Raw genomic sequence first — 15,475 nt, 5'->3', positions numbered from 1 at the left:
ACATTTTTTCTCTCTTGTGTGTTTGTTGATGCACACACAGATTGACTATAACAACATTGTTGTGTCGTTTAAAATAAATATCCTCTCATGTGTTTAAAATTCATTCGAAATTCATTTAAAAAGAAATCAAGCAATTGTTAGGAAAACAAAAAAAAATTAAATCAGATCGGATTTAAAATGAGCTTTAAAATTTAGAACAAGATGGAAGATTAATTTTAAAGCATTAGAAATTAATTCCAAAGTTTTTTTTAAATCTTTAATCTATAAAAAAATAATAAATACAGTTGTTAAGCAATTTATGACAACTTTTTAAATTAAAGCTATTTTTTTTTATTTTTTGTTAAATATTTTTATTTAATATTTTTTTGTAAATTTATTATTAATTATTTATTAGCTTATTAAATTAAATTAATTTAATTATTTAATTAATTAATTAATAAATAATTTAATTTAGTAATTTAATTTAGATTTAAAATAAATTAAAATTTTAAATTTAAATCTAAAAATTTTTATAAATTAAAATTTAATAATTTTTTTTTCATATTAAAAAAATATTTTAATTTCATATTTTTTGCAATTTTTTAAAATAAATAATTAAATTTAATAATTAAAAAAATTATTATATATTTAATTAATTTTTTTTAAATATAACAAAAAATATTAATAACTTTTTAATATGTATATTTTTTTTTAATAAAAATTAATAAAATTAAAACTTTAAACAAAAAAATAATAAAAATTTAAAAAAATCTATTCTGTCACAACCTCATTTAAAAAAGTGAAAAAACTCTCGACCAGCTGATAACTTTAAAAAAAAAAAAATGAAAAAAAACTACGTAAGAGATGACACACGCCACTATGAGGTAAGCCAGTTCTCACAAAGATTATGCAAAAATGTGCTTTTAAAATAAAATTATGTAAATTCATAGTTTTTATCATCTATCAGACTCCTCTTCTCCAAACTCCATACATCATCAGTCGTCTGTATAAAATTTTATTTTATTATTATTAATGAGGGAATTAGTAAATTAGGAGCGATTTTACGAACGACCTCAATACGTCATTCGTCAGCCACCTTATAAATATCTGCTAAAACACGAAAATTATGCCTAAAAAAAATACAGAATCAACAAATGTTGTTGCATTAGTATTTCATCAAACAGTAACATGGCGCCACTATTAAGTTACTTTTTAAAATATGTAAAAAAAATGTTTAATGAATATTTATAGAAAATTTTTAATTAAGATGTCAGACATCCGTACAACAACAGTTTGTTTGTTTTCTCAATCATCATTCTTCATCTTCGTTTTTCTTCTTTTGTCTCTTATTTTATTTGTAAGAATTGTCGCAAAAAAAAATAAAAAATGACAACTAGAAATCTCTCGAGAAATAAAAAAATGAAGATTATTGATAAAAATTCGCATTTTCTCAAGAAAATCAAGAGGAAGAATTAAATCTCGAGATTAAACACTAAAACGTTTACACAATATTTTGTGAGCTCTTAAAATATAAATGTAAACAGAAACTCACATAACACACTTTGGGAAGAAATTCACGTCCATCTAATACTTTGCCGAAACGTTTCCAATGAAATTCCCATAAAATTCTCGTAAAAATCTCGTCTCTGCAGTAAAACAACAAAATTTATTCTTTATTTACATGAAGAAAAATCCCAGAATAATCGAGGGAGAGAGAAAAATCTCGGTAAACATGAAATTTTTATTTTATTTTATGCATCAAAACTTTTTTTTTTTTGATGAAAAAGAAAATTTTCCGAGAGAAACTTTAAACTGTTATTATTATTATGATGTTATGTTTTCCTTTTGTTGATACAAAGTGAGAAAAAATAACATTAAAGCCGTTACAATGATCGTTAATGAGGTAATTCGGAGTAATTATGAGGAGTAAACATGACATTTAACGGATTTTAATATTCAAATAAATTTTTTCTTTGTATTTTAAGCGAAATTACCGAACGTGAAACGTGAACAAACATCCAAATGACAGATTATTATCGATTCTTTCACACCAAAAGTAATTCTGGGACGGCAATTCCCCAAAAAAAAAATAAATACTTGAAATTGTTATTCACTCGGCAAAATCCAATTTTTCCGAACAATAGAGAGATAGATTTTCGATGATAATGACACACACACACAAAAGGGAAAGACGACGAAATTTTGTTTTGTTCGTTCATTCTTAGAAACTCTTCATTTTTTTTTCTGGGCTTGGCTGATGATGAACCGATGACGATAAAAATGAAAGACAAAAAAAAAAGAGATATGAAGAGGATGTTTGTGACGTTTACATTTGGCGTGGAATGAAAACACAAAAAAAAATTGAATGGAAGATCCGTGATTCTACGTGAATGAAGCGAATTGTGTCACTTTTGGCAGGAACGACGACAAACTTTGTGTCATTATTTCTCGATTTAACGACGAAAAAAGGTAACATATTTCTTCTGCGCGGATATGAAATGCCATAACCGAGTACGTGAGGGATGGATTTTTCCATTCGCGTCGTACTGTAACACTTACGGAGGCACGTAACTCGTAATATAATTTAATTCATTCGTTTCGAGACAGTTGTAGAATTGTTAAATAGGCTCAAAAGTATGCCTTATAGAGGAAAAATGGGCAAAATTGATCTCTTATGGGGTCAGATTCATCCTTTAAGACTCCAATTGACCTCTTGAGTGAAATCAATTATTGCTAAAGAAATTTATTTTATTCGTTAAGGAATTAATCTGACCCCTTAGGAGTCTAACTTAAGACCTTGGGAATCAAAATGACCCCTTTTATGAGGTCAATTGGAGCCCTTTTGGAATTAATCATCTACAGACCCCAAAAATTAGACCCTTAAAAAGGTTTCAAAAGTCTTAAGATGTCAATTTGATCCAATAAAATTTTATGTTAACCCCTAAGAAGGACAATGTGATCAAACTGACCTCTTAAGACTTGTGAAATCTCTTTAAGAGACTTATTTTTGGGGTCTTGGGTAAAATAAATTTCAAAAGGGGTCAGATTCATCCTTTAGGAATATAACTGACCCCTTAAGGGATTAATTTAAGACCTTAAAGAATCAATCTGACTACTTATAAGAGGTCAATTTGACCTATTTTGAAATTTACCAACTTTAGACCCACAAAATTAGGTATAAAAGATACAATTTTTTGGGGTCTGAAGAAGTTAAACTCCAAAAGGGGTCAAATTGACTTCAAAAAAGGGGTCAGATTGATTTTTAATGAGTTAAATTAATCAGAAAATTCACTTTTGGGGTTAAATTGACGCATAAGGGCACAATTTCACCCATTTTTCATCCACAAAGAAATTTCAATAAGGCGACCGAGTGTGAGAAATTGGTTTCTTATCATATGACTCGAACAAAAAAGAAATTTTTGTTCCACAGTTACTCATCAATTATTGATCGTAGTTCCTTGTTTTCATGCCGAACCGAGAACAAAACCGAATGTCGGCCCATTTTATTATTTACGAAAATGCTTTTTATTTATAAATGCACTAAATTTGTGTTCCTTATCTATTCCATTATTATTGTCTTTCTTGCTTTTTCTGTTTCTGAATTTACCGCACTCTGTGGTTTTGTTACCGATATCGAGCTCGAAATTTATTGTCTTTTCATGTTTTTTGTCTTCATAGAATATGCTTCGTTTTAGTCAGACCAACAGATAAGCACAAAAACGCTTTTAAATGTAAATTATTTCCAGACAGACGTCGATTGTCAAAAAATTGTGATTCCAGTCGTCACCGAGACAAATTTGAAACTAATTTCCCTCTGATGGTGCATTAAAAATGCAAGATAATGCCGCACTAATGCTCACATAAAATTATTATTATAATTAAAAAGCAAGACGACGAGGAACGTACAAGAAGAAAAAAAATAACTAATAAAACGATAAAAACTTTAAAGACAGTAAAAACCACAAAATTAAATAAAATTAATTGGCGCCGCACTGGTTTGACAACCATCTGCGTGTAGTGTACAGAACGGAGCTTCGCACGATAATAAATGCTCGCATATATTGTAAATCTTTAATGAATAAGAAAAAAATCAGGTATCACCATGCGGTGTCTTGCAAAGAGCGAAAACAGTATCTGGCTGTAAATATAAAAAAAAGTACGCTATACGTAAAGTAATTGCACATAAATTTATAACAGTGAATTGAGCGAGCGAGCAGTACTGGTAATTAATTTGTATGGCAAGGCAAGGCAAGGCAACGTGAAATGGAAAAATTTGAATGAGAGGCTGTTTTTGTGCGGTAAATGGCTAGAAATGAACTTCCGTTGTTGATCTATTAGACGAAAATATTTTATGAATGTTAGATTTTTTTAACCCTTTGACGATCTTTTATTGAATTTAACTTAATTTTTTTATTGTTTTTTTATATAATTCGATAAAAATAAAAATCATTATTTTATGATTTTATTATTTTTATTATTTAAATTAATTAAATTAAATTAATTTAATTGAATTAATTTAAATAATTATTATTTAATTAATTATTTTTTCAGAATTAGGTAATCATTTTTAATTTAAATAAAAAAAAATAAAAATTTTGTTAAATTTAATTTAATTTATAAATTTAATTTTTAATCAAACAATTTAATCAATAATGAATTCAGTTAACAAAAACAATAAAAATTATTAAATAAATAAATTAACATTATTAAAATAAAATAATATTAGGGCTCACGTACGAATTTTCGAATATTAAGCTGGAAAATCGGGAACGGGCTAAAATTGAAGCTTTTGGGACTAGAAACAAATTTTGTTCTGGGTTTTTGAAAAATTTTGAAAATCCAGTGTACAAGCGCCTTTTAAAGTTTCCATAGAAAAAGACGATAATAAAATTTTTGAAAGAAGTCCGATGAAAATTTTCTTGGCACTTTCAAATTTGATATACAATATTTTTATACTGAAAAAATCAATGCAAAAATCATTTTTTTTAAGGCCCATTAATTAATTTTGTAATTTTATTTTTTTACAAAAGATTTAATTTGTTTAACAAAATTTGTTTCTAGTCCTAAAAGCTTCAATTTTAGCCCGTTCCCGATTTTCCAGCTTGGTATTTAAAAATTCGTACGTGAGCCCTAATAATATTAAATAAATAAAATTTTTGAGTAATTTCAAATTTAATTTAAATTAATTTAAAAAATAATAATTTAATTAAATTTGCTTAAAAAATATTATTTAAGCATGTTCTAAATCAATTTTTTATTTATTAATTTTATAATTAAAAAATATTTTTAAATAATTTAATTAATTTTCAATAATTTATTTGAAAAAATTTATAATAATTTATATTATTTAATTTAAAAATTATAATTTTTTTTTATTTTTAAAAAAATAATTAAAAAAAAATCTTGGTGCAACCACAAAAGGGTTAAAAAAAATAATAATAGTAATGTAAAAAAGCGAAACAATTTTTCGTTAACTCGAAATTATTCATAACAGTAATTAATTGCATGTCTTTTCCCATTTGAACAAATTATACACATAAACAAACATTACGTTATTATGTTAAATGTAACAAATTAATAGAAACAAATTGATTTGCTTCTGTAATACGATAAGCGAAACTTGTTTATTTTGCAAACTTTTTAATACGTATTTTATTACATTCGCTTTAAAAATGCTTTTATATATTTTTTTAATTACTTTTTCCGCACTCGAGTTACTTTTTCTGCTTAAAATTTTTTAATAAATTTTAATTTTTTATGCCAAATGACAAAGATCAAGAAGAACAAAAGATCCATTTTATGCGTAAAAACTTCAAAGGGAAAATGTGTGAAATGTCTCCTCTGCGTGTTCAAGTGCTTCATATACATGCTAATAAATGCACATGATGCATCACATTGAAGATCAAAGCGATTTCTGAATTTGTTCGCATACTCATGACAATAACAACACATTATTGCACCATCTTTATTATATTGTGTTTTTTCTGCGATTTTTTTTTTGTTTGTGTGTGTAAAATTAAGCGCGCACAGGTCAGATGAAAGAACCAGAGAAAACATCAAACGAAAGAATTTCAAGTCCGGTAGTTATAAGACATAAACATTAAATAAAATATAATTTTTGCGTACAATTTTTCGGTATGGAGTCGTTTCGTTTTGGCATGAGTTAGATCGTTTCACGAAAAAAAAAATTCCAGTACTGAAAAAAAACTTTTTTTGAGTCAAAAACACGCTTCTGTCTGTGCCAGTTACACGTAAAACTTTTGCTTTTCTTCTTCGTATGACATGAATATTTATAACATATATACGATTTTATTCAAATTTCTGGTGTAATAAAATAAATTAATATTTTCTTCTCTTTTTTTTTCAGTATTTTATGGTTCTTTTTTTTTATCGCCCATAGCATACTTATTAAAATTCTACGCTTTATACGATAAATTTTATTTTGAAAAAAAAAAGTTCAGTACCTGCTGACTTGAGCGAGTAGCGAGTATAATCCGACTAAGGGTTTCTTTAGTGTTGAAATATTCTTTCTTTTGTTTCTTCCAAATTAACTTTAACTTTAAAATTCTCTCTCCAAACCAAAAATAAAAAGGATGAAGAAGTGAAGAAAACGAAAGTATAAAGAAAAAGCCGCTAAGACCTTTTTTATCGGTTACTTTGGTGCATATCTGTTTCTCTTCAGTTTTTTTTTTGTTTTTTCGGGTTCGTCTGTGATTCGAGTTAAACCATGAAATGAACATCACAGAAGGCGAACCCCTTTTTAAGTATTTTTTTTTTTTTGAAACTATTTAGAATCAAAGCCGATTAATTGTCTACTCTCCTCCTCGAAACATTAGAATTAAAAGCAATTAAACCTAAAAAAAAATGTTAAGTGCCGTCATATTTTTATTTTGAATGCATTTCGTCAAAGCCAGCATTAAATACAAGATCCAGACTTGATTTTTTTTTATGAAATAAGAAAAAAAAATCCATAATCGGACAATGTTCTTAATAATTTCTGGTTTTGTTATCGACACGAAATGCATTTTTTCATATATTTTTACGATTGCACTCCATTTTATTCGAACTAATCTTTATGGATGTGATTTTTTTTTTGTTTTTTTTTTATATGTGAGAGTTAACTCTTTCAATCATTGAAAGCAAAAAAAAAATACGAACGAAAGATATAATATAACATTATCACATATTGACCTTTTGACCGTTTTATAAATGAAGTTTTTGTCGATGCAACAACTTAACTGTAAAAATATATTTTTTTTTATAGCGTCGTTATTGAGAAAACAGTGATAGAAAAAATTTCTAAGAAAATTTCGAAATTATTTCGAGTCGAAGTTTTCTAATGATAATGACGACGATGACTGATTTAGAGTTTTGTTCTAATGATTATCTTGTTACGACATGACATTTCACGACATAAATTTCCTCTTAAAACAGAATTCTAACACGTCGAATGACCCGAGTTCCCGCAGACATTTTGATTACGAAATCTTCTTCTTTTTTTGTCATTAAAATGCTTCAAAATCATTCGAACGAAGAGTTTCTCCGCATTCTTAGTGTCGTCTGCGACTCACAAATCAGACACAGACACACACATGTTTTACTGAAGCTGCTGCTTGCAAACGACATTTACCGTAAGAATTTGTGGGAGGTCGATACTTCATAATTCACATTGAACAATTATGACAAAAATCTGTGATTCTGAATAACTTTTTTTTTTTGCTTTTCATCTCTTCTCTTCGTTTCGTTCCATTCATTTCTCCGTACGACGGTGTCGATGTCACACGAAAACGCATGGCATGCATCTTTTTGTGTCATGCTGTGCGGACTTTTGTAGTCATGGTGCGACGAGATTCTCGAGATTAAGGTTCTCCGAAGCTCTTCGGAAACATAAAATCATCATTATTAGTATTAAAATAGACGAATAGTTGCAGATGATGTTGTTTTGGCATTAGAAAGGAACGACATGAGGTACCGTTGTTTCTTGTTCGGTGTAGGTAATGTCTTGTTTTAAAGACTTTTTTTGCCTTTTGAAGAAAGATCTGATTGATTGTCATATTCGTTTCATGTAAAATTGTGCAAAAAGCACTTTGAAATATTTACTTTTTACTATAAGTACAAATATTAATAGTGATAGTTAGGCAGGAATAATTTTCGTACTTTATTTAAAAATTTTGACGTAAAATAGAAAACTTTCTTAAAATATTTTTTAAAAAACTTAAAATATTTCATTGATTTGCAATTTATTTTCATTTTTGAATGAAAAAAATTTTCAAATGTCAATTCAAAAAATGACCGTTAAAATTTGAAAATCGCCTTTTTGCTAATTCTAACGTTATAATTTTAATTTATTTTCACCTAAAATGACGAAAACTTATTAAACTTGATGAAAAATTTATTTTTTAACTAAAATATTTCGTTAAATTGTCAACTTTTTCACATTCAAAAAACCAATTTGAAAATGTCAATTCAAAAATTGACAGTTGATAAATTTGAAAATCGTGTTTTTGCTAATTCAACGTTACAATTCAATTTTTTGACGGTTTATTAGAAATTTGTTCAGACTGATAAAAAATTATTTTTAAATTAACATATTTCAACTTACTTGCCAATGTTTTCTCGTTAGAAAATTTGAAAATTGCTTTTTTGCTAATTCTAAAATTTTATATTTTTGACGTAAAATAAAGAAATTATGTTCTAGATTATTTTTGCTAATTCAAAATATTTTTTGAATTAAAATATCTCCTAAAGTTCTCAACTTTTTCTCATTTGAGATCAGAAATTCGAAAATTTCTTTTCAAAAATTGACAGTTGAAAAATTTGAAAATCGCTTTTTTGCTAATTCAAACTTTTTTTAATCATTCTTTTTGTACAAAAACTTCTTAATTTAACTCAACTTCCTCATTGTTCCTGTCTCATTGATGAAAAAATCATCGAGAGATGAGTGTCAGCCAACGCAACAAGATTGTTTGCTTGGTCTCTCAAGTGCATTACCGTATTTTTTATTTGTTTGTACAATGTATTTAGATATTAATGTTGATGTATCCACTTACTTAAAACACATTTATTTTTCTTATAACATTTACTTACGATTATTATTATTATTTGAAACCACTTACGACGAAGAAGCGTCTCGCGAGCACTTTACACACACAACTTTCATCTGAATCCATATTGTTTGAAAAAAAAACTCTTATTTATTTTGTGAGTGAAACGAATTCTGAGAGATGAATATTTCACACTAAACGATTTTTTTTGAATTTTGCGTTTTTTGTTTTTTTTTTTTTGGTTAAGAAGCATGTCTAAATAATGATGAAGTTGCGTGAAATTTTAACTAGAATCTTTATTGATGAGTTTTTTACGCATTGATTTGTGTTTTTCATACTATAATGAGGTAAAGCCCAAAATAGATTTCTGATGATCATTCATCATTATTTATTATTGTTATTATGGTCTTCGTTATTTTATTTTTTTTTTGTACAAGATGTTGTTGGTGTGAAGAAGTATTTTACATCGAATCCAACGATAACTGACATACACCTCTCTTTCTCGGCAGTACATTCACCTTGGCGTGTATTTTTTTATGTGAGCGGAGATGAAAATCGGTAATTTGATGTTCCAGATTATTCTATGGATGGATATTAATGGTTGGATGTTCGAAAGTAGTAAATATCATAATAATAGTAGTTCATCAAACATGATGAGAACTCAAAAAAAGTTCATGTGTGATTATAATCTCATCATTAAAGCACCGTTTTGATGGCAGAGAAATACAGTGGTAGAATGCGAAAAATGCGTTATTGAGCAGCGGAAATTAATTCGCGACATGAAATCCTAATATGAAGAGTTTTCAAACAAAAATAATAAAAAAAATAACAAATTAATAATAAATTGAAAAAAATACTCTTCTTCTATAAGTTATCTTAAAATATTGAATAGTTTAATTTTTTCAAAAAACAAAAAACAAAGGAGCAAATTGTTCTTATTTTATAAAAAAAACAGTTTGTAGTAAAAATTTAGAAATTTAAATAAATTTTGAATCTTTTAAATATTTTTTAAATTATTATTTTCTTAATATTTTTATCTCATCAAATTAAAAAAAAATAAATTTTAAATTTTATCCTTCGAAAAAATTTAAAATTTTTGAATAAAATTGTCTTATTTTTAAAATTTATTTTAAGAGTTAAAATTTTTTTAATTTTTGATATTTTTTAAAATCAAAAAATTATTTCTGGATCAAAATTTATAAATGTAGTAATTAATTAAATGATTTAAAAAAAATCAACCTACCACCGTATCACAAATGCTCCAAATTCCTTAATCCATCATAAATAGTTAAATTTTAACAATTTTTTCTATCCATCATCCATATCAAAGAAGGAACAAAACAAAAAAAAAATTCTTTAAAAAAGACCGCGATAGCGCTTTATTAATCCCTTCTCCTTCATTAAAGCCGTGATGAGGTCAATGGATGATGATTTGGACCAACCATGACACACATGAACTAATTTAAAATCTTGCCTACGGATTTTATAAAATAATTTTTTTCTCTTTTTTTTTTATTATTCCTCGATTTTACGGTTCATAGAAATGAAAAAAAAAACGTTGGAGAGTATCCGACTAGCTAGAGAAAGATAATAAATAACATGAAAATACAATATAATAGATCAAAGAACATCGTCGTTTTCTTTCTGACTCGTATCTTCCATTAAATTATATCGAAAAAAAAATCAACGAACGACGATGCGTGTGTGAGTTGTAAATAGTGCTTTGATCTTGATTTTAATGATGATCATCGTGATTTTGATCATAAGTTAACAAAGTTTCCAATTTCAAGTCGTCGTCGTCGATGTTTGTGTGTATGTTGTCACGTCAAGTCCAGTCAATTCAATTCCTCTTTTGTTTCGATTCGAATTTGAATGGTTACATGCACTCATCCATTCGAGTCGTGAATGTGCTTTTTTTTGTACAATTCTTCATCACTGTCATGCTGCATCATGCATTGACACATCCGTTGTTGATCAGTTCCTAACTGACGAAAAATTGTACCTACGTTGAAAAAAAAAGTACGTTAAGGCAGGTACAATTTTTGAAAATATTTTAGAACTAAAAATATTATAAAGAATAAAAAAATTATTTAAATTTTATTTTTGATTTTTTTTTGTATTTTTTAATTTTAAATTTCAATTAAAAAAAATTAAAAAAATATTTTTTAAAATGAAAACTATTTTAAAAAAATAAATAAGTTTTTTTTAAAAAGAATATAAATAAGATATAAGTACAAAGAACAATTTTAATATTTTTTTAAACTTTTTTTTATATTATTTAATAAAATTAGTAATAATTTTAAAATACATAATATTAAAAAAAAAATAAAATAATTAATTAAAAATTATTTAAATTAAAATTAATTAATTATGAAAAATATTAAAATAATTTATTTATTTAATTTAAAATTAAATAAATTACTTCAATATATTTTTTAAATTTAATTATGAATTAACAAATACATATTTTTTTTAATTTATTAATTTGTTTATTTTATTTATTTTTTTTTTGTTAATATTAAATTTAATTAATCAATTTTTTGTATATTTTGTCGTTTTTGGTCACAAAAATATTAAAAACAAAATTAATTTTAATAAAAATTTAAATAAAAACTTTAATTTTTAGACAATTTTTTGTATTTTTCATTCATTTTAAATCTAAAAAATGCAATTTTTAATTATTCTCGCTTGGGATTTTTTAAAAAATTAAATATAAAATATGAAACATTTTTGAAAACTGCACTCGCCTAAGGAGAAAAATATCTCGAAAAAGATGCAAGATGCGTTTTTTCTTCTTTCCTGCATCGACTCGACATGCATGTGTGTGTATGCAACGACGATATGTGATGGAAGAATAAATACAGATAATAATCAACGTTTCTACACGTAAAAAAAATAATAACAACAAAACAGAAATCTTGGAAAAAAACAGTTTTCTGACGACGACGATGATGATGATGATGATGCAGCCGATTATTACGATCGTCGGGGCATTTCATCGACAAAAAAACCGTTCGATCAATAGAGAAAAAAAACTTCCGTCATCCAGAACACTCGAGAATCAATGTCATTTTTTCTTATTTTTTTTTTTTGGCGAAACCACTTGGTCGCACACAAAAAACCACAAGAGATAAAAAAAAAGATCGATTTTTATTGTAAAATTTCCGTGCAACGCGGCTACTGTTATTGTTGTTGTCTTTTCCTTCGATTTTTGCCACAAAAATATAATCTCATTTTTTTTACTGTTGCAAAGCAAAGTAACCACATGCAACAACTTACGCTTAGATTGTGTACGTACATTCACATTTTTTGAGCACGTGGCGGTATTTTGCTTTTTTAGTCAATCAGAATGCACGTACAAAGCAGCAGAGAAAAGCAGCAACAGACCAACAATGCCTTATAAAGCAGCTACCATTGCATTGTTCCTTATCCACCAAACCATATATTTTGCTAAAGTTATGTTCCTCGTCGTCGTCGTCGTCGTTCGAGTAATATTATATTTCACCGTGTATCGCAAAAGTGGGATCGTATCAAAAAAAAAGGTACAAAAAAGCAGCAACAATAACAACGGAGCTGAACATACAATCAATGTGTGGTGATGTTCTTCAGAGGAACCGAGAACCTGTTCTCGTTCGACGATTTTTTTTTTAGTAATCATAAAAATTGAAGAGGAAGAAGGAAAATACAAAATAAAAACCGCGCGCGCGAAAATTATTCAATGGCTTACAGAACATTTTTTTTCTAACAACGTCTGCAAATAATTAGAGAAAGACGTCCTTCGACGATTTTTTTTTTTAGCAAAATAAAAACCGCGCGCGCGAAAATTATTCAATGGCTTACAGAACATTTTTTTTCTCTGTCTGCAGAGAGACAAAAGAAGCGCGCGCCCTTTTCTACTGAAAATATTTTTTCTCGGAACAAAAATCTTCAATCCGATGATCCGTCATCCATCAAAAACAAAAAAAAAAATATTAAATGTCTTTCCAAGTAACGTAAATATTTACGAAAAAAAATAAAAATTAAATACTGAACTCGGAATTTTCGGAATATTCCGACAAATGCAAGTCTCTCGGTGCCTTATTTATTATTTTTATTGTATTTAAAACCTGGTGTGGTGGTAAAACTTTGATAATTTAAATACACTCAACACACGTCTGTCCATCATTTATGAGCCATACACGCAACGGCAACAGAAAAAACATCAAAGGCAAGGTTGCCGACAAAAGTAAGCAAGCTCGTTGTACGGCACAGAGAACTTGATTTTCTGTTCGTTGCGTATATTCGACGACGACGACGACGACTTGGTAATGTAAATATTTTTTTTTTTGCTTTTCTCAATATAAATAGAAAGAAATGTTTGTAATAAGTCGCGATTTTAATAAAAAAAATTTAGAACTACGAAATTCAATAGAAATTCAATGGACGACGACGGACAAAAAATATTAACAATCCGCAAGAAATTTTTTAAAAAATACAAAAAAAAAAAAATACGAGACGAAGATTGACAGCACAGTACACAGTAGCATGCAATTATTATGCATCTTTTTGCCGAGTTCTTTTCTGTTCCTTCTTTTCAAACGAGCGACGACGACGACCAAACAAATGTTCGTTGTATGTTAAAAGTATAAACGAACACAAAAAAAAATTCTTCCTTTCTTTTTTTTATTTTGTATTTTTTTTTTTCTTTCGTATAATTGCACGACGACCAAACCAACTACCGTCTTGAATTTTTATCTTGGGATATTCTTCTAGAGCAAGAGAGAGATGTCGAAGAATTGCAGCAATGAAGAGACATGCCAACAAATTATAGCTTTTTTCTTCGTTTCAATCGAAATAATTAATAAGCGGTGTCGCGCTTTGCTTCCAACAAACACGAGACAACCGTCGTAATTGCCCTGCTTCGCTCTCAAAAGGAAAAAAATTCTTTCATTGGCAGGTTGTTATTGCAACATTTTACTACTTTTTATTTTTTTTTTCTTGTGAAAAAATGTTCTTTGTTACTTTTGAACAAAATATCGGTCAAAAATATATTTTAGGACGTAAAAAAACAGTAGAAACCAATCGTTAAACGTTTTTTTTCGTCCATAAAAGAAACATGTACATTTTTTTGGGATAAAGGCACCGATCCTTAGAAAAAAAATTGTAAAAATGGCTTTTTTGTCTAGTTTTTGAAACATATATGAACCGACAAACAAAACGTTTCGGACTCAGGTAAGAAAAAAAAAATTTTTTTTTTCATTTTTTTTTTAAAGTAAAAGACTTGAACGTATTTTATATCGTAGTTTTTATAGTTTTTCGGACAGACAAAAAAGTTTATAGGACAATACTCGACTTTTTTTTCGTATTTCTTTGGCACAATGAACGCCTACAAACAATTTTTTCGATTTTTTTTTTCAAAAGAAGAACTTTCAACATGAATTATGGAAGATTTTTTTTCTTTTTTGGTCTTTTTTCATCAAATCTCTCACAAAACAACAATAAAAAAAAATAAATAAAATTAGCTCACCTGAAAATTGCTTATATCCTCCGAGTATTTTGTGTCTCCACCATTTGACAATATTTCCTGCCATACTTTTTTTTTTGTTGCTGATTGTTTTTTCGATCGAAGTTTTATCAATTTATCGAATCATAAAAATAATAAAAATCATTTTACAATAAAAAATTTTATAATTTCTTGTGTAGTTGTTATCTATCGGAAGAAGAGTTGTAATTATTGTTGTTGTTGGACTTGAACGGAAGATACATCCATTATAAGAATTTTTTTATTTCTTTCGATGTTTGTTTGTTATTTTGTTAGATAAATCAAAAAACACTCATATACACATATTTTATTTTATATTTTTTTTTTGTTGGTTGTAACACAATATGTAAGTTATATATATGTTGATGACGACGACGACGAACGACTCGTTAGCACAGATTTCTTATAAATACACAATAAACTTTTTTTCCTGTACGACACGACACGACAGGAAAGTGTATGGGGTCTTTTACTCTCCTTCTAGTAATGAAACTATGAGAATGTTGTTTACAAAAAAGGCAGACAACTGCACTGACGTCTCTCGAACTTTTAATATTTCGTCGTTTTTTTGAACAGTTTTCGACATGTACGATTAACTAAAATGAAATCCTGGTTTGTCACTTTCTAATATGATATTTTATTTTGATTTTTATTTCACTTTTCGTTGTTGTTGTTTATTTTTTTTTTCGATGTGTAATAATTGTTATGGCCAATATTGTAAACAATTTTTAATACTGAATTATTATTTTTGTGTCAATACTCCATAAAAATTGAAGTAAATTATTTTTTGAACACCGTTTTGTGCTTAAACTGACGAATTTCTTTGAATTTTTTGTAATTTATAAATAAAATAGTAAAAAATATTTTTTTAAAAACGCGAGTTTCTTACAATATACGTCTGCACAATACGAAGCTACTATTGAGAATGAAC

This window comes from Culicoides brevitarsis, chromosome 2 (genome assembly GCF_036172545.1).
Source record: "Culicoides brevitarsis isolate CSIRO-B50_1 chromosome 2, AGI_CSIRO_Cbre_v1, whole genome shotgun sequence".
Taxonomy (NCBI): domain Eukaryota; kingdom Metazoa; phylum Arthropoda; class Insecta; order Diptera; family Ceratopogonidae; genus Culicoides; species Culicoides brevitarsis.
The sequence above is the reverse complement of the archived record's forward strand: the minus strand, read 5'-3'. Positions refer to the sequence as shown.